Here is a 16,634-nt window from a genome sequence, read left to right on the forward strand (position 1 = left end):
ACCCCATGAAGGAGGTGGTGAGAATATCAATACGCCCACAAGTCTTGAGATACTCTTTCTTTTTTGAAACCTTTAATTTCTGTCTTAGAACCAATACTAAGTATCACTTCCAAAGCAGAAGAGTGGTAAGGGCTGGGCATTGGGGCTTAAGTGACTTGCCCAGGGTCACACAGTTGGGAAGTGTCTGAGGGCCAATTTGAACATGGTCCATTCATCTTGGGTCAGAGAGTAGGAGGAGAATTAGAACAAGAGAAACAAAAAATACTAAAGAAAGTCATAGGTTGATAGTTGAAATGAGGGCATACCTATTGTCATAGCCCTACTCTGTGGTGTGTTGGAGTTGCTTCAAATTGTTTCCTGAGAGCCCATTGTGAAATTTTTAGCGTGAGGATTTCTAACTTGGAAATCAACAAAACAGGGCTTGCTTTATTGTTTTGTTGATTGGTCTAGATTTGAGTGATGAAGAAAACGTTAATGATGAAGATTCAACTTTAAAATGTGTCATTATATTGTTTTTTTTTTCCCTTTGGATAACTGGTTATTAAACATTTACTAGCCCAAACCCTACCAATAAATGAGGTACACTGAAAGCCAGAATCAGGAGCCTGAGGAGAGGACCACACATGAGGGAAGACAAAAGAAGATGATGAAATTAGTCTGGTAGCAAGCCCCATACTGGGGGCTTATTCCACTGGGAAAGAAAATTACAGAAAAAATGAGATTCCTACAGCTTCCCCAGTCAATCTATCAATCAACCAGCATTGTCTTTGTCAAGCCAGATGCTGAGGACACAATGAGAAAACAAAAACAGCCTTTGCCCTCAAGGAGTTTCCATTCTAACTGGGAGAGTCAATATATATAAATCAGAACATTCAAAAAAAATACCAAGTAGACTGGCTTGAGATTGAGAACACATCTAGTGGACTGATTGGAGTCTAGATTAAAAAGTGAGGGGTAAGCCCAAGAGAAGGAAAGTGAAAAACCTAGATCTCTAGTCTCATTTTCAGGGTGTGAATACTGGAATTGACCAAAAAAATGAATACACAGAATACTGGAATTGATTATAAAGACCTGAACATCTTTTCCTACTTTTAATCAACTGATTGGTTTCCATTATGCTTTGTAGTGAATTCATTTAAATTATATGAGAAGAAAATTTTAAGAAAAAAAGAGGAGGTGAGACATGCTAAGGGAATAGAGAGCCCCAACATGGAGATGGGAGATTCTGGGTTCAGATCTGACCTTAGCTATTTCCTAGCTGGGTGACTCTGGACAAGCCACTTAACCCCTATTGTCTAGCCCTTGATGCTCTTCTGCTTTGAAACCAATATATAGTATTGATTCCAAGACAGACAAGAGTTTTGTTTTGTTTTTTAAGAGGAGGAAAAGTATGTTGTTTTCAGCAAGGGGCGGGGGGACTTCCTTCTACAAACTGAAGTAAGTGAGGATACCCAGTTTCAGAAGGATATATGGTGGCGTTGGAGACCAATAAAAGTCTAGGATTTGCTAGAAAAAAACAGCATTTAAGATCAAGTCAGTCATAGACTCCTTTGCCATGGTGACTGAATAATTAGGTTTTCTATCTTTATAGGAAAAGCATAATTCAGAGGGAAAGTGCAATCTATATGTATCCTCTGTGACATCTCTGGAAATCCTAGTTGTTCAGACCTCAAGACCACAGTGTAGGTCTTACCACCTCCTTGGTGGTAAGCAATTCAAATTACAATGAGAAAGGCAAGGTACAGTAATCCCTGTCCTGCTTCACAAAGTATAAATTTGGGATTTGTTTGTGAAAATGTCCCAGGCAAGACTGATTACTAAAAGGATAAAAAGAACAAGTTTATGTCTTAAAGTAATGAGAATGAATGTTTGCTCTTGCATTTAAAAATGCTGTCACAGAAATGACTGTGAAATTTTTATAAACAAAGAAAATACTGTGACATTATCGTGGGGGAGAAAAGCATAGAGTACTAGAGGCAGATGGCAAAGATAAACAGTCTTCATGGTACAAATTGTCAGAGTTATGAATAGTAGGCTAGTGAGGGCACTTTATATGAATTGCTATTGAATTGATTTCAAACAATTGATGTTAAAGAAATTCTGGCATACCAAAAATGTGATGTATAAAGAAATTGGCCAAAGAGAGCAATAATTTTTCTTGCTATGATTTTTAAAAATATAATGATTAAATGTCACTAAGAAAATATTGCTATGACTGGAGGAAAAAATAAACTCTTAACCACAAAGAACAAATATATAGCATCGGTTCAAATATAGACCATTCCTTTAAGTCATACTCTTACTATGAGAGCTGTTATAAAAGAAGAAGCACTGAAAATTAATTACATAAAAATTACTGCATAAGATTGTTTACTATGAAAGGTGTCTGGGTTTGGGTTTGTTTGCTGTTGTTGCTGCTTTTACATTTCTTTCCATTCAAATAATGATGTTTCAGTCATTGTTCAGGGTCTCTAGTTCTTTGTCTCAAATTGTTCTTATCTTGCCAAGAGCAAAATGATAGTCCCCACCTATGTGTTTGGGGAAAGTGTCGACTATATTCAGACCCATCTGATATTCTTTGCAATATTAAAATATCTGGGCAGACACTCCTAGAATTTCCATTTATCCATCATGGCTCCAAGAGTCACATTCACTATATGGAAGTAGTTAATGTTTTAATTGATGCTCTAGTCACAAAGATGCTGCAGGTACTGGGACATGGTGAAAAGAGAATCGAACATGGATTGAAAGGACCTAAATTCAAATCTAGAGGCAGCTGGGTTCAGTGGATAGACCACTAGACCTGAACTCAAGAAAACCCAAGTTCAAATCCAGCCTTGGAGACTCCCGAGTTGTGTGACTTTGGACGTCACTTAAAACTATTTGCCTGAATACACTGGAGAAGGAAATGGCAAAGCACTCAAGAAATTTTGTCAAAAAAAATATCCAACATTGATAGCATTAGAATGACATGATCCAAAAGGGTCATGAAGAGTTGGATCCAACTGAAAAACTAAATAACAACAATAAGAAATAATTCAAGCCCTAGTTCTGTCATTTCTTATTTGTATGACCTTGAGCAAGTAAATTTACCATCATGTGGCCTCAGTTTCCTCATCTGTAAAATGAAAGGGTTAGACTAGATGGTCTCTTTCATCTCCAGATCCCTGATCTTAGAGTCCAGCTAATGAGCCTTGCAATCCTATCTGACAAGTGCCCAGTTCCTTGGGTGGATACTTTATCCTTACAATGGATTGCAAGATATAAGTTGATGGATCAATGCAAACTCATTATCATCACTGAAAGCCCGAATTGGTCTACACATCCTATTGCTAACAGCAGAGTAGCAAATGGGAGAATAGTGATTGGCTCTGGATTTCTTGGGGGAGAAATAAGTAAGTTCTAGTTTTTCATGGAATTTTATAGTCTCAAGAGAAAGAAGTTGACCCAGTGAACTAAGGAGAACATCGTGGTGTTCATGAGAAGAATGCAATACATTACAAATGAAAAAATTAGAAAACAGAAGCAGTAAAAAGAATGGCATCAGAGAAATGTATTGATTTAGAATCTTGAACCCTAGAGACTACATTTCCTGCAATCCCCTTTTCCTTTTCCTGTCTCTGTGTCTCCTTACATGGATGGAGTTTTGAGTTTCCGTTTCCGCCCACATGGTCTCTTGAGCTGGTATCAGTGTAAAGAAAGGAGCAGCTTTTAATTTCTCTGGTTGTTTTTAATTCCTCTCTGCTCTAAATAAATTGCCATCAATGTAAAAATTCAAATTAATCTCAAATAATAAAATATTATATTTTAAGGGATTTATTAATGAGCATTAGAAATCAAAGAATAAAGAGAATACAAAATAAAGATCATGTGTCCATGGCTGATCAGCCAGTTCAAATGCCTGCCTTACCACCACCAAGCTAGGAACAGGAAGTAAAGAGGCAGGACTCTCTATATCCCTGTAGACCCTGTCTACAGGAAGTACATAATGACAGGAAGTCAGTGGGCTCCAGGGAAATACAGTTCTTTTTTTAGGGTAACAGATTTTCAATTATACAGAAATATAAGATTGGGGGGGGGGGGAAGATGGGCTAATCACAGGAAACCAGAATGTCCTTATCACACATTAGAACCCAGCTTATGAATAATTTTGAAAAATATCTTTTCTGAATTTTTTTTGTGGGACATAATCTTTCATCCATATAGGGAACTCTTTATCCATTAATAATGGAGATCTGTAATTACTTTGTCTAAAAGAACTGCCTGGGGCACTGAGGAAGTAACTTAGCCAAGGTGAAGGAGCTAACATGCAGGTGGCAAAGGAAGGACTGAACTTTCTAATTTTAAAGGGCAGCTCTTTATCCTTTACATCAGAGGTGTCAAACAGAAGGCAAGATCAAATTTAAATGTAATTGGGGAGGGAGGCAGCTGGGTAGCTCAGTGAATTGAGAGTCAGGCCTAGAGCCGGGAGGCCCTAGGTTCAAATCAGGCCTCAGACACTTCCCAGCTGTGTGACTCTGGGCAAGTCACTTAACCCCCATTGCCTAACCCTTACCGCTCTTCTGCTTTGGAACCAATATACTGTATTGATTCCAAGACGGAAGGTGAGGGCTTTTAAAAACAAATAAATAAATGTAATTGGGAGAGATTTATCAAAATAAATAAAAATGCAATAGAACATAGATATCTTTACATGTGGTTTCCTATGGGCCCTCTATTTCCATTTGAGTTTGACACCCAGCTGCTGTTCTTTTAGTGAATTAAAGTAATATAAACCGAGGCCTCATAAAAAGTTATCCTCTTTCTACTACTTCCCATTCATATGAGCATAATTTCTTTTAAAAGGCAACAATTCAAACCAGGTAACATTTCACCTCTTTTTTTTCTGACTTCAGAGCCAAACAAGTGATTTTTCAGGAAGAGATTTCCCAGGAGCTAGGAATTACTGAAGCAAGACTCTGCTAGAGGAAAGATGGGGAAATTCTAACTTATTAAAATAAGGGGGGAGTTCCAAGGTGGCACAATGGATAGAGCAGCAGGCTTACAGTCAGGAAAACCCAAGTTCAAATCTGGACTTAGACACTTGTTATCTGTCTGAAACTGGGCAAGTCAATTACCCTGTTTGCCTCATTTTTCTCATCTGTAAGATGAGCTGCAGAAGGAAACTTCAGTGTTTTTGCTAAGAACACCCCAAATGGGGTCATGAAGAGTCAGATAGGATTGAACAACAAAGACAAGATGGGCATTTGTTGTTCTCCCTTCATTTCTAAAAGGATCAGTGACTTCATCCACAATGTTAGAATACAATGTGTTCAACTATAATTGATCAGCAATACATGGGTAATGTCAGAGATTCAGGTTTTATAGAAGAATATGCTTTTTTTTTTTCAAAGATAAATCCAGTTCAAACTCAGGGTTCAATGCTGAATCAGACAATTGGATTCATACCAAAGACTCCTAAACTGCTCTTTCCACCCAGGATGAAATGGGAGAACAGGGATTGGCTCTGGTTTTCTTGGGGAAGAAATGAGTAAGTTCTAATGTTTCATAGAATTTAATACTCTCAGGAGAAGTGAAGTTGAAAATCATCAAAAGGAACATGGAGAATATCATGGTGGGCATGAGAAGGGTACAACACATTACAAATAAAAATTTAGAAGGTAGAATCAGAATAAAAGATAGCATCAGGGAAATGGAGGATTGGGAAAAATGGGTCAAATCACATAGCAAGAGCAAATGGTCTCTGATGACAGACACACAATGTTCAGGGGATATGAAGGAGTCTCCCAGGTCACTGGGTTGACCCCTAGGAAGGATTTCCAAAAGTTCATGGATGACAGCTCCATAGGACAGGCAAGCAAAGATGGACTCTTGGAGAGGCATTGTTGGAGAGAAATCAGAATTGATTAGAGCACAGATCCACTGCTATAGTGGGATATGGTCTAGGTTTAGCTCTCCTATTAACTTTTCTCCCCAAGCATCCAACTCTCCTATTTATGTTGTTGGCTGTTTTTTCTACTCCTGAATTTTGAGCAGATGCTGCCAATGACTATATTTTTAGCCTTCAGGGGTTGACAAAGTTTGTAGAAATATATTTTAAATTTAATGAGAATTTTAAACTATTTTTACTGATGTACATTGTTCTTAATTTATGCAACGTGAATTACATGTTCTTTTGTACCCTGAAGGCTGCAGATCCATATGGCATAATTTATTATATTCAAAAGCTTTTGGTCCTCCAGTTGGAAGTAACTATTAGTAAATGGAAATTGAAACTAACTTTGATTAAAAACAAACACCAAACCACAAGTATATATTCTGTGGATTTGTGTTAGAAAAACTGGTATTCTTTGTAATAAATATCATAAATTCTAACAGGAGGTTTAGATTTTTAATACCCTTTTAGAAATGGTTACGATTTTCATCAGAGTAGCTATTTTTAAAATTGTCAAAGTCTTATAGGCTTAAAGGAAATAATACAACTACAGAAATATTTACTAAATAGATATTAGAATGATATCTGGCTGGCTCCTAAGACTTTGTAGTATTTTCTAAAAAAATAGGAAGAAAATTACATTGTTTTATTGGGGTCCACTAAATGGCAGGGTATTTTAAATTATGTTTACTTTGACTACACTTAAACTCATTTACTGACTTCTCATCTTCCTTATGCCTCTTTAATATATTTGTCTTCCAAGATTATATTTTTTTCCCTATTCTCTTTTCTCTCTACACTCTCTTAGTCATCTCATCCATTCCTGGGGCTTCAAATACTACCATTTTGTGGATGACACAAATTACACATTTACACTATTACAATATACCCTGGTTAATTATATGGCAAAAAATATGGCAATCTAAGTGATATGGATGAATACTTACAAAAATATAAATTGCCTAGACTAAAAGAAGAAGAAATAAATTACCCAAACAACCCCATATCAGAAAAAGAAATTGAACAAGCCATCAAAGAATTCCCTAATAAAAAATTCCCAGGTCCAGACGGATTCACAAATGAATTCTATCAAACATTCAAAGAACAGCTAATCCCAATACTATACAAACTATTTGACAGAATAAGTCAAGAAGGGGTTCTACCAAATTCTTTTTACGACACAAAAATGGTACTGATCCCAAAACCAGGCAGATTAAAAACAGAGAAAGAAAACTATAGGCCAATCTCCCTAATGAATATAGATGCAAAAATCTTAAATAGGATACTAGCAAAAAGACTCCAGCAAGTCATCACAAGGGTTATCCACTACGATCAGGTAGGATACATTCCAGGAATGCAAGGATGGTTCAATATTAGGAAAATCATCCACATAATTGACCATATAAACAAGCAAACCAACAAAAATCACATGATTATTTCAATAGATGCAGAAAAAGCCTTTGACAAAATACAACACCCATACCTACTGAAAACACTAGAAAGTATAGGAATAGAAGGGCCTTTCCTAAAAATAATAAACAGTATATACCTAAAACCATCAGCAAACATCATCTGCAATGGGGAAAAACTCAAAGCCTTCCCAATAAGATCAGGAGTCAAACAAGGATGCCCATTATCACCTTTATTATTTAATATTGTACTAGAAACACTAGCAGTAGCAATTAGAGAAGAAAAAGAAATTGAAGGTATTAAAATTGGCAATGAGGAGACCAAGCTGTCACTCTTTGCGGATGATATGATGATTTACTTAAAGAATCCCAGGGAATCAACCAAAAAGCTAATCAAAATAATCAACAACTTTAGCAAAGTTGCAGGATACAAAATAAACCCACATAAGTCATCAACATTTCTATATATTTCCAACCCAGCTCAGCAGCAAGAATTAGAAAGAGAAATTCCATTTAAAGTAACCCGAGACAATATAAAATACTTAGGAATCTATCTGCCGAGACAAACACAGGAACTATATGAACACAACTACAAAACACTCTCCACACAATTAAAACTAGATCTAAACAATTGGAAAAACATTGATTGCTCATGGGTGGGACGAGCTAACATAATAAAAATGACCATCCTACCCAAACTTATCTATCTATTTAGTGCCATACTCATTGAACTACCAAAAAACTATTTTACTGAATTAGAGAAAACCATAACAAAGTTCATTTGGAAGAATAAAGGATCAAGGATATCCAGGGAAATAATGAAAAAAAATACAAAGGAAGGTGGCCTTGCAGTCCCAGATCTCAAACTATATTACAAAGCAGTGGTCATCAAAACAATTTGGTACTGGCTAAGAGACAGAAAGGAGGATCAGTGGAATAGACTTGGGGTAAATGACCTCAGCAAGACAGTCTATGATAAGCCCAAAGATCCCAGCTTCTGGGACAAAAACCCAGTATTTGATAAAAACTGCTGAGAAAATTGGAAGACAGTGTGGGAGAGATTAGGTTTGGATCAACACCTCACACCCTACACCAAAATAAACTCAGAATGGGCGAATGACTTGAATATAAAGAAGGAAACTATAAGTAAATTAGGTGAACACAGAATAGTATACATGTCAGACCTTTGGGAAGGGAAAGATTTTAAAACCAAGCAAGACTTAGAAAGAGTCACAAAATGCAAAATAGATAATTTTGATTACATCAAATTAAAAAGTTTTTGTACAAACAAAACCAATGTAACTAAAATTAGAAGGAAAGCAACAAATTGGGAAACAATTTTCATAACAAAAACCTCTGACAAAGGTCTAATTACTCAAATCTATAAAGAGCTAAACCAGTTGTACAAAAAATCAAGCCATTCTCCAATTTAAAAATGGGCAAGGGACATGAATAGGCAATTTTCAGTTAAAGAAATCAAGACTATTAATAAGCACATGAAAAAGTGTTCTAGATCTCTTATAATCAGAGAGATGCAAATCAAAACAACTCTGAGTTATCACCTCACACCTAGCAGATTGTTCAACATGACAGCAAAGGAAAGTAATGAATGCTGGAGGGGATGTGGCAAAGTAGGGACATTAATGCATTGCTGGTGGAGTTGTGAATTGATCCAACCATTCTGGAGGGCAATTTGGAACTATGCCCAAAGGGCGATAAAAGACTGTCTGCCCTTTGATCCAGTCATAGCACTGCTGGGTTTGTACCCCAAAGAGATAATAAGGAAAAAGACTTGTGCAAGAATATTCATAGCTGTGCTCTTTGTGGTAGCCAAAAATTAGAAAATGAGGGGATGCCCTTCAATTGGAGAATGGCTGAACAAATTGTGGTATATGTTGGTGATGGAATACTATTGTGCTCAAAGGAATAATAGAGTGGAGGAATTCCATGGAGACTGGAACAACCTCCAGGAAGTGATGCAGAGTGAGAGGAGCAGAAACAGGAGAACACTGTACACAGAGACTGACATATTGTGGTACAAGAGAATGTAATGGACTTCTCCAGTAATGGCTTTACAATGTTCCTGAACAACCTGCAGTGATCTACGAGAAAAAAAAAACTATCCTTAAGCAGAGGACAAACTGAGGGAGTAAAAATACTGAGGAAAAGCAACTGCTTGACTACAGAGGTTGACGGGGACATGATCCAGGAGAGATGCTAAATGAGCGCCCTAATGCAAATACCAACAACAAGGAAATGGATTCAGAGCAAAGACACATGTGATACCCAGACGAATTGCACATCGGCTAGGGAAGGGGTGGAGGGGGTTCGGGGGGGGGAGGAAAAGAAAATGATCTGTTTCCAATGAACAATGTATGAAAATGACTGAATAAAATAATGTTTAAAAATATATATATATACCCTGGTTCTTCCAAGAGCTCCAATCTTATGTCTCTTCTTTTTTTTTTTTTAATCCTTACCTTACATATTAAATAAATACTATATATTGGATTCAAGGCAGAAAAGCAGAAAGGGCAATGGGAGTTTAGTGACTTACCCAGGGTCACCCAGCTAGAAAGGATTTGAGGTCAGTTTTGAAACCAAGACCTCTTGTCTTTAGGCCTGGCTTTCAATCCATTGAGTCACTTAGCTGCCTCCAGTCTTATATTTTGGCTGCCTCTTGGAGTCCTAATAGTCCCTTAAATTCAACATGTCTAAAATTGTATTATCTTTCCATATATCTGTCCTTTCAGAAAAATATCTATTTATATTTAGTGAAATTTAGTATTTACATATAAACTATATAAAAGTTTAATATTTTATTTTTCTTTATGAATTTAATATCTATGTATTATTTTACATAGAAATTTAATGTTTAAATTCTTATATATAATTTAATATTCATATTATTTTATATATAAATTTAATATTTATATATGATATTATCTACATATATGCATGTGGGTATATGTGGGTATAATATAGAAAAATATGGAGCTAGAGATGTAAGTATCTTCTGATCCCCAAACCAGAAAGGGGTGTACAAAGGTAATGGGTCAGTCATCTCATCATTGGTTCTAGAGTTACTATAGTAATCATAAGAACACCATCTAATAGAGAAGGCCAACTGAGGCAGAGAAAGGAAATTTCCATGTGGAAATTAAGGAAAAGGCCAAGGGAGAAGCTTAAAGTACTGGCCCCTTGTAGAAATGCATGGTTATATTGGAACGAATATTGGGCAGCATTCCAATTTCACTTCTGCCACCATCTTGTTTTTTGAACTCGGACAAGTCAGTTCACTGATGTAGCAGTTTTCTCCTGTCTACTATGATGTTGTTTGCACTCCCTACCTTTGAGGATTATTGAGAGGCTCCGATGAGATAATGTGAGCAAAGATACTACATAAATGTGGATGATTCAAATTAACCATAAAATGTAATGTATGTATGAGCTCTGTGGGTGTGAATTACAAGACTTTTCAGATCAGTGTGCACATTAGAAAAGTCATTTTGTGGGTGGCCCTCACGTCTGTTCTTGAGGCTCCCACAGCATATGATTCCTAAGACCCTGCTTGATTTTTCCTTTACTTTGTTCATTCAGTCATAGATTAACTACTTTTCAAGCAAGGGAAAAGGACTGTTGAGAAAACAGTTAAGGTGACAGAAAGGAAAATATGAGCTTTATCTAGAAGCCAAAACACGTTTTGCATTTTCCTTTTTCAATGTACAACCAACTGTGTCTGGGTAAGTAAATCAATTCAAGAGAGACTTCAGTTAGGAGAGCCACAGAGCAAGAAGGCTGGGATCAGGTGCATCCTGGGTCTATTCCACCTGAACTCCATAAAATTACCATCTGCCTAAGCCCACCAGAACTACCTTGGAGGATTACTGCAGCTAAAGCTGATAATGAATTGCAAATGTAAGCAGGGCCCTGACTTATCTCAAGGCAACCCAAATAATTCTTAGCTACATGTTATCACAAAATCTACACTGGAAAAAAATCATCATCTTCATCATCCTGTTAAACAGTGACATATTCAGTGCTCCTAAGACCTTTTATTTCAGAATGTTTTGCTAATCAATTCCATGTAATGTTATTTGGATTTGGAAACACATGTGTTTCATTTATTCTGATGTGTTCACTTCATTTACGCCATCATTTTCTATTCAACATGCATTTATTAAATGTTTACTGTGTGCCAATACTGTGAAAAGCATGGAGGGTACAGCAAAATGTGTCTGATTCCCGGCCTTCCTTTTACTCTTCAGTGGCTTTTTAAACTTAAGTCAGGAATTGATTTACTTGGCTTGACAGATGTATTTTGCTAAAAAGAAAATGCAAATCACATTCTGATTTCTAGATAAAGTGCATATTTTCCTCTGTTTCACCCTAAATACCTCTTGACTGCTTACAATGCAATTAGTGAGTACAGTTAGCCTAACAATACAATAAGACAAAAATGAAACATTTCTTACTTTCAAGGTGCCTCCATTCTTTAGTGAGAGACAACATAGAAATAGAAAAGGAAAAAGAATATAGCTGGAGTAGACTCACACCACATGAACAAATAAGTTTCAGATGGAGACATGATTTAGATACAAAAATTCACATCATAAATAAATGAGAGGGGCAAAGAAGAAACTTCCTTATAGAAATGTGTAGAGTGGAAGAGATCATGTCCAAATAAGTAATACAGAGGACTGCACTAGATAAAATGGTCAATGTTAATTATATGAAGTTTTTGCACAAATAGTAACATAATTAAAATTAGAAAGAAAAATCTTTGCTGCAAGTTTCTTTGATAAAGCTCTTGTATCCAAGCTATATACAGAATTGATTCAAATATGCAAAATTAAGCGTCATTCCCCAATAGAAAAGAGGTCAATATATTAATGAGCAGTCAGAGGAAAATATCTAAGGTATCAATAACAGGAAAAAATGTGCCATTACTAATCATTAGAAAAAGGGAAATTAATGTAAAATTGAGATTCCATCTCATGTCTGTCAGATCAGCAAGAGGAAAATGGCAAATGTTTGCAGCAAAACAGGCACATTAATACATTGTTGGTGAACCTGTGAAATGGTTGAGCTGAGCCATTCTGTAAAGCAATTTGGAGCTCTGCCCAAAAGTTACTAAATTATACACACCCTTTGACCCAGAAATAAATAAATTGCTACTGGGCCTATAGTACAAAGAGATCAAATTAAGAAGAAAAGGAGATATATGTACAAAAACATTTTAGCACTTCTTTTCATAGTATCCCAAAATTGGAAACTAAGAAGTTGTCCAATTGAGGAATGGTCAGATGAAGTATAGTATAGTATAGTATAGTATAGTATAGTATAGTATATAAACAAAATGGAACATTATTGGGCCACAAGAAATCAGCAAATGGACATTTTCAGGAGATCCTGGGAAGATTTCTTTGAAATGGCACAGAGCCAAGTGAGGAGAATTCCAAGAATATCTATATAATAATCTCTAACTATTATTAAAGGGAAAAGCAACTTTTTAAAACTTGAAAATTGATCAATTAAATGACAAACCAGGAGCACAGAGAACTGAATCTGAAAAATTCCATCCACCTCTTGCTAAGGAGATAATGAATTTAAAATGCAAGATAAAAATAAAATAAAATTTGGGAAGACATGCACTTTGGGGTATAATGAAGGTATGAATTTGGTTTTGCAAGATGATGTATGTTTATAATAAAAGTTTCCATGTCAGTGGGAAGAATACATTCTAAATGCACATAACATTAATACATTTCTTAAAATGATATACATATATATACATATACAAACATAAATGGGGAAGGACATAATAGCCAAGGTCCACTCTTGAAGAAGGGAAGGAAAACACAAAGGCATTAAGTTAATTTTACTGTATAATAATATATCTAGTGCCAAGTCCTAATATAGTACTCATACAAAGCAGTACTTAATAAATAAATTGAATTTACCAGGAAAGCATACATCCAGTACCTATTTGTGTCTGTTTTAGACTGGACTTATCTATTTGTCTTTGTTCCCTATATAATTTGCAATATAGAGATCCTGATATATCTGATGCAAATTTTTTTCACAATTAACCAATATCCTTTTTATACTGGCTGTGTTGGTTTGATATTCTTCATGCAAAATTAATTCAATTTCATATATTCAAAATTATCTATCTTTTCCTTTGGACAACCATAACCTATCTCTTTGTGGCTAAGAATTCTCTCCCCAGTTCTAACTAGAAGAGGTATCTTCATCTGGTTCCCTTCTAATTTTTTTAATGACTTTTTAATATTTATTCATTTTGAGTTTATTGAGGCAGATGAGATAATATAATGGTCAAAACCTCATTTTTCTTTATTTTTAAAGATTATTTTATTTGGTCATTTCCAAACATTACTCATTGGAGACAAAGATCATTTTCTTTTTCTTCCCCCTCCCCTCCCACCACCTCTCCCATAGCCAACGTGCGATTACACTGGGTATCACAAGTGTTCCTAATAGGAACCCATTTCCATGTTGTTGGTATTTGCACTAGAGTGTTCATTTAGAGTCTCTCCTCAGAGATGTCCCCTTAACTCCTGTAGTCAAGTAGTTGCTTTTAATCAGTGTTTTTACTCCCACAGTTTATACTCTGCTTATGGATAGTGTTTATTAGATCCCTGCAGATTGTTCAGGGACATTGCATTGTCCCTAAGTGGAGGAGTCCATTACCTTCGATTGTACCACAGTGTATCAGTCTCTGTGTATAATGTTCTCCTGGTTCTGCTCCTCTTGCTCTGCATCACTTCCTGGAGGTCGTTCCAGTCTCCATGGAACTCCTCCACTTTATTATTCCTTTTAGCACAATAGTATTCCATCACCAACATATACCACAATTTGTTCAGCCATTCCCCAATTGAAGGGCATCCCCTCATTTTCCAATTTTTAGCCACCACAAAGAGCACAGCTATGAATATTCTGTTAAAAGTCTTTTTCCTTATGGCTGGATCAAAGGGCAGACATTCTTTTATCACCCTTTGGGCATAGCTCCAAATTGCCCTCCAGAATGGTTGGATCAATTCACAACACCACCAGCAATGCATTAATGTCCCTACTTTGCCACATCCCCTCCAACATTCATTACTTTCCTTTGCTGTCATGTTGAACAATCTGCTAGGTGTGAGGTGATACCTCAGAGTTGTATTGATTTGCATCTCTCTGATTATAAGAGATTTAGAACACTTTTTCATGTGCTTATTAATAGTTTTGATTTCTTTGGCTGAGAACTGCCTGTTCATGTCCCTTGCCCATTTATCAATTGAAGAATGGCTTGATTTTTTGTACAATTGATTTAGCTCTTTGTAAATTTGAGTAATTAAACCTTTGTCAGAGGTTTTTATGAAGATTGCTTCCCAATTTGTTGCTTCCCTTCTGATTTTAGTTACATTGGTTTTGTTTGTACAAAAGCTTTTCAATTTGATGTAGTCAAAATTATTTATTTTACATTTTGTGACTCTTTCTATGTCTTGCTTGGTTTTAAAGTCTTTCCCTTCCCAAAGGTCTGACATATATATTATTCTGTGTTCACCCAATTTACTTATAGTTTCCTTCTTTATGTTCAAGTCATTCGCCCATTCTGAGTTTATTTTGGTGTAGGGTGTGAGGTGTTGATTCAAACCTAATATTTCCCACACTCTCTTCCAATTTTCCCAGCAGTTTTTATCAAATAGTGGATTTTTGTCCCAAAAGCTGGGATCTTTGGGTTTATCATATATTGTCTTGCTGAGGTCACTTGCCCCAAGTCTATTCCACTGATCCTCCTTTCTGTCTCTTAGCCAGTATCAAATTGTTTTGATGACTGCTGCTTTATAATATAGTTTGAGATCTGGGACTGCAAGTCCCCCTTCCTTTGTATTTTTTTTTTCATTATTTCCCTGGATATCCTTGATCCTTTGTTCTTCCAAATGAACTTTGTTATGGTTTTTTCTAAATCAGTAAAAAAAATTTTTTTGGAACTTGTGAACCTTAAAAATTCTCAGACCCTATTTCATAAGGTTGGGTTAAGATCATTCCGCATTTTAAACAATGAAGGAACTTAGATCAGGAATGTGAAGACCTCTACTCCACCCCTACTTAAGCCTACTTTAGGGGAAGAAACTCCTTGCTGAACAATGAAAGATACTTAAACCCATACTTATAGTAAGACAAAAGTTCTTAAGCTGTGCCTATTTATAGAACTAATACAAAAGGGTGCTAAGTACCTATAAAGGTCAGGTAACTTGTGAATTTAGAAGGAGTAAAGAGGTGAGAAACTTACTCAGAGGTTTTTTGGTGTGAACTTAATCAAAAATTTAAGCCTTCTTAGGTGTGAACTAAGAATGGTTTGTCCTTTGGAAAACGTCTACTGTGATTGGTAGATGTGAAAACTTAGGGGAGGTGACATAGGAGAAAATTCCCTTTATAAGGAGAGGAAAAGCTGAGTCTCAGGACAGTCAGAAGAATCTCTCTCTGGAGATGGATGGATGGCTGAACTGGTATCTCTCTGAACACTAGAATTTTACTAGATCTTGTGGTGAATGATTAAAGACTGACTCTTAAGACTCAGGTCTAGGCCATGTTGGCTAAGGCCCTTCTTACTTATTCCTCTCTTATTCTCTCTCACTTTCTTTAATTCCTCATTTGTGTTAATTAAAATCTTTATAAAAGCCAGCTGACTTGGGTATATTTAATAATTGGGAATTTTTCCCTGGAAACCACCTTATATTAGATTTAAAACAAGACACTGTCTTGAACCATAATTTCTGTGGTCACAATTTTAAGGCAACCACTCTATTATCTGCCACAGTTTATGTCTACTACCATTTTAATTACTACAAAGTTCAATGGGTATGGCACTAAATAGATAAATAAGTTTGGGTAGGATGGTCATTTTTATTATATTGGCACATCCTACCCATGAGCAGTAAATGTTTTGCCAATTGCTCAAGTCTAGTTTTAGTTGTGTGGAGAGTGTTTTGTAGTTGTGTTCATATAGTTCCTATGTTTGTCTCGGGAGATAGATTCCTAAGTATTTTATTTTGTCTAAGGTGATTTTGAATGGGATTTCTCTTTCTGGTTTTTGCTGCTGAGCTGTGTTGGAAATATATAGAAATGCTGATGACTTATGCAGGTTTATTTTGTATCCTGCAACTTTGCTAAAGTTATTGATTATTTCGATTAGCTTTTTGGTTGAATCTCTAGGATTATTTAAGTAGACCATCATGTCAACCGCAAAGAGTGATAACTTGATCTCCTCCTTGCTTATTTTA

At 36.0% G+C, this 16,634-nt stretch overlaps 1 protein-coding gene across 15 annotated transcripts in view; it reads right to left on the minus strand.

Annotated features, from left to right (window-relative positions):
* Positions 1–16,634, minus strand: part of NEK11 (NIMA related kinase 11) — a 388,343-nt gene that overhangs the window by 245,707 nt on the left and 126,002 nt on the right. The window lies entirely within an intron of this gene.

This window comes from Monodelphis domestica, chromosome 5 (genome assembly GCF_027887165.1).
Source record: "Monodelphis domestica isolate mMonDom1 chromosome 5, mMonDom1.pri, whole genome shotgun sequence".
Lineage (NCBI taxonomy): Eukaryota > Metazoa > Chordata > Mammalia > Didelphimorphia > Didelphidae > Monodelphis > Monodelphis domestica.